The 4,771-nt window shown below is 34.6% G+C and overlaps 1 long non-coding RNA gene across 3 annotated transcripts; it reads right to left on the reverse strand.

Annotated features, from left to right (window-relative positions):
• Positions 1-491: 491 nt before the first annotated feature.
• Positions 492-4,386, reverse strand: LOC107819759 (uncharacterized). Of its 3 annotated transcripts, none has more exons than XR_001655789.2 (3): positions 4,175-4,386; positions 2,259-2,503; positions 492-911 (listed from the first exon to the last, which is right to left on the reverse strand). It is a non-coding gene; the product is annotated as an uncharacterized LOC107819759 (long non-coding RNA). The 3 variants fall into 3 exon arrangements; XR_001655788.2 differs by lacking the exon at positions 4,175-4,386 and adding an exon at positions 2,953-3,630; XR_012703030.1 differs by lacking the exon at positions 4,175-4,386 and having other exon boundaries at positions 2,259-3,630.
• Positions 4,387-4,771: the final 385 nt, after the last annotated feature.

A 4,771-nucleotide genomic window follows, 5' to 3' on the forward strand; every position in this document is an offset into this window, starting at 1 on the left:
TTTCATTATTTGAGCCATAAAAGTAGAACAGTTCCAAAACCTCAAATTTTGTATTACTACGCTAACATCACAGAAACATACGAAGGATCTACTCTCTCCGTTTCAATTTATTTGAACTTATTTCCTTTTAAGTCTGTGCCAAAAAGAATGACCTCTTTCCTTATTTGGAAATAATTTACCTTTATGCAATGATTTATAGCCACACAAAATATATGTGCCTCATTTTACACCACAAGTTCAAAAGTCTTCTCTCTTTTCTTAAACTCCCTGCCCAGTCAAATGGAGTATATCGGTTTGATAATATGGCAAACTGACGGGCAAATTAGCTCAGGCGTTTGCTCATTAACCCGCAAGACTTGACATAACTAGCTTTTTCCCTTATAAATAGAGGAAATTTATGGTTGAACTTCATCATCTTTTTATGTATTTTTTATTCCTAGTCGTATCACAGTCACCTGCAGTATCCATACATAAGAAAACTTCAACAGATATTTACCAAAAAGAAAAACTTCAACAGATATGCCAAATCAGCAAAAGAAGTATACAACATGCAGGCATACTGCGCCATTAGCCAATTTTTGTCTTTGCTTCAATCTCCAAACAAGAAAAGAAAATGAGTTACCAAAAAAAAAAAATGACCCAAACAATTTTTTAACGTACACCTTAACAATCTAATGCAGCATTCTACATTTAGAAAGGTGTGTTTATCAGCTTGGTGTTTGCTTCATTCTGCGCCAGTAGCCAACTTTTGTCTTGTTTCAATCTCCAAGAAAGGTGTGTTTATCAGATTGGTGCTTGAAACTCGGATGCAGTGCTGACAGCCGAGAAAATGAGAAAGCGCAGAATTACATATGTTAGCTGTCAGCTGGTGCTTCATGTGCAAATGCTCAGTTGTGAATGTGGGCTACCTCCTGTTACATTGCAAAGTGGAAACACAGCTGTGGTGAGAGTACTGAATTGGTTCGGAGTACAGTGAACGATGCCAGGCACAATAAGAGAGTTAAGATAGCTAAGCATAGGGGAGAAGGAAGAAGAGATGTAACTTTTTAGTGCATCCACGAGATTCCAGATTGTATGGATTCTCTACTTTTTGGTATACTTGTTGTATAACGAGTTCATTAATAAAATTATAGACAATTTTATTTCGAATCAGAGACATGTTGGTTGCCAATACTGTAACCACACATTGTCACACATTACCATGCATTGTCATCAAGGAGTGTGCATACAGAATTTTGTGAAGAGGCTGCTGCAACAACTTCCATACCATTCCAGGGCAGAATGAGTATGCTGAAGGAAACTAAGGACAAATGCGCCAAAGTCCACATTTAAGAGTCATCAGACACTTAAGGTTAGCAGATATGACAAATCAAAAAAATAATGACGAATCACTGCTCATATCCAGGAGGATGAGTTTCTTTTGGTATTAGAGTTAACCAAACTGAATTTCAGCCAATCACCCTGAACCACTTCATCTTTGAAGGATAGAAAAATTTAGATGTTATTAATATGGGGTAAAGCTAGTTTAATTTCTTTATAACAGGAAAAGACAGATGATTTGGCAAATAAGAAGCCAGACACCCAGTTGTCACTTAGTAGTATAAAGCATGTGGTTTTTGCTATCTATGGCTTGTGTTTAAAAATGTCAACTATCATTAAACATCCCATAAGAAAATTTTAGAACTATATATTTGATTAACTTAGAGGTCTTATCTAAGATTTTCATTACATGAAGCAAGAGTCCACTCGTTTCAAATCACCATTCGGGAGCATATACATTCAAAACCCGTTCTCTATCCAAACCATTCAGGAGAAACACAGATTAAGAGGGAAACGAGTGAAAGTTCCCAATATTTGGGTTAACAAAACCGAAAAATTAGTCAGTGCATGCCTTTTCTGTTCTTGTTCAGATGAAGCTTTCAACAGAGGTTTAAAAGCCAGACTAGAAAGAGAGAATGAAGACTTCAACATAGATGCACAAGAATGGAAAAAAAGAACAAGCAGCTTCATATGTGTTAAAGCTTAGACTTATCTTTCTTTCCAAATTTATTTCAACATAAAAAAAAGAATAACAGAGAAAATGGAAAAACATGAGGCCCATAGTTAAGAAAAGAGACAGAATGAACGGAAACTTACAGGCAAACACCAAGAATATAAAGTTAAAGATAAATAATAATCACAAAAATCAGAGAAAAGAAAAATCTGAAAAGGACAAAACAAATTAAAGGAAGAAGGGCTTGAAGGAGAAGTTACATTACCTGAATCCATAGGTGCCAGCAAACTCACAGACAAGATTTCCAGCATACTGCAACTCTTGGAAGGGACCTTACTACAAGGTGATGTGAGCCATCAAGGGCCCGCACTTAAGCGGGCCCAATAGCTATGTGTAGAAGTTCATAATTAGAGACCGCTAAATAGGTATAACGAAGGAATTAATTCTTGCTTTTGAGACGATGTGGGACAAAGTAGCATGCAGATACGGTCATATCTTCCTTCTTTACAACTGCACGTACATTGCTGAATTATTAAACTACCATTTATTTCTACATCTAAAACTACATCTTTCCAATACTACTTGTGACACCAAAATCACGATATAAAGTGTGTGATCTCTAGAAAGGTGACTCTCTCTATTCTTGTTTAAGATTGACAGATTATAGCAGCCTCCTAGATTGATTTTGGTTGAATTAATATACTTTTAACTATCATACAAGTGCCTAATTAATGTGACTCTACAAGCTAAGTTGACGGTCATTAACGATTTCAAATGTAATGAATGGAAACTACCAGCTACCATTATCGTAAATTTGGCTTAACATCAGGAGTACAAATTCACAAGAAAATAGATCAATAGATTACCTATTTACACCCTATAGCAAATAATACCACCACTGAAGGGTAAAAAAATCACAAACAATAGGCTCAGACAAGAGAACAAGCAAAGAGTGCAACCTGGTTGACACTGCGATATGTCGATATCTCCTCAAAGCGTAAGCAGTCATTGCACTTGGTTTGTGATAAAGATAGATAAGACCATAACAAAGTCCGACCACCACATTTTTGGCATACATAGCAATTCTCATGAAAAGAATAATTCCTAATATAAATATGATAATACTTGGTTTAAAAGAGTTAGAGAGACATCCGTCCAAGAAACATGTCACCTTTACTGCCACTTGTTGCATGTCCTCAAGGTCTTCGTATAGGAAATAGGATAGGCATACACAATTCATACATTGAGAGTTCATTTGGTTCACATACTAGTTTATGCAGGGATCATGATAAAGGATTTTTATGCGGTGAATGACAATGTCGAGATTGTTATGAGGTGAATAATACTACATTGATTGTTATGCAGGGATTGCCTACTTTAAAAGCATTATTTATGCTTCTAGATACTCTTATCCAAGTATCGCTAATACATTATTCTTTTTCCATATTCTATCCCGCACAAGATAATACATCGACCCACGCATAAATTTTGTTGGTATTAATATTTAGTACCACCACTCAGGAGAAATAACACATGGAATGTTTGAGGACTCATACAGGGAAAATACTATTTAGAACCACCTCATCTTCCCCTGAATTACATGGCAGCTAATGCAAGAAGCAATTTCATCTTAAGCCCCCCCCCCCCCCAAAAAAAAAAAAACTGACTCATCTTGCATTAAAGCAAAAGTTGTGGTCTTGGTAAGAGATTATAGATCTAATTCTAGTTGTTCAAATTGACATTGGTGATCACCTCTAAAACTTAAAACAAATTTAGTTTTCTAGTCAATTGCTTACAACTACATTTGCTTTTTCATGTCCATTTTATCTTCTTTGAAATTACAAACTGTATTGTCTCCCTTTCCTTTTTCAGCTTTACACCCTGTGCATCAAATATAAGCACTATTAAGTAACTAAATAACTACATACATTTTATTTAGACAAAAATGTGAAAGTTTAATAATACAAAACTGAGATGAAACAAAAGAAAGAAAATGATTGTTTCCTGAAGAGAAGGAGCCATGTAAGTTTACTATTACAGAATGTTTTGTGCCTGTCTCTATACAATGTAGAAAATTGCAATAAAACAATTCTAAAATTATAATTAATGGGAATTTTTCCACATTCTCGATTCCTACAAAATATATATATATATATATATTTACCCCCAAAATTGCAATACCTAGATTGAAACCGAAGCTGAAACTGAAAGAGCAATACATTTGGGTCCAGGAATGTACCCAACCCGGATGGGATATAAATGGCGAGGATTACAACATCTTAGGATTGCGAGCCGCAAGGACAACGGTCAGCTAGGGTTTCGACAGAGCTGATTTGGGAATTGGATTTTATCCAGGTCATGGACTCTTTTGTGTTACTCAGTTGTCAAGGATAGACTGTTTTGACATAGATTTGGTTGAAACTTGAAAAAATAATTTTTGAAGTTGTATTTGGACATACATTTTATTTAAAAATAAATTAAAATTTTATGATTGGAAGAAAAAATTTCACTCAAAAACTGCCTTAGATTAGTTTTTGGTAACTTGAATTTTTTTTCTTTCAAAAATTGATCATATTCCATAAACAAACATTGTTTTCAAAACAACAACAACAACAACATACCCAATATTATCTCATACTGTGGGATCTGGGAAATGTAGTATTTTCAAAAATAATTAAAATAAATTACTAAAATTTATGGCCAAACGGGAGCTAAAAATAGATGTTCAAAGGGATTTTCGTATATATACAAAATTACAAACTATTTTGCAACGATTTA

The sequence above is a fragment of the Nicotiana tabacum genome, chromosome 19 (assembly GCF_000715075.1).
Source record: "Nicotiana tabacum cultivar K326 chromosome 19, ASM71507v2, whole genome shotgun sequence".
Lineage (NCBI taxonomy): Eukaryota > Viridiplantae > Streptophyta > Magnoliopsida > Solanales > Solanaceae > Nicotiana > Nicotiana tabacum.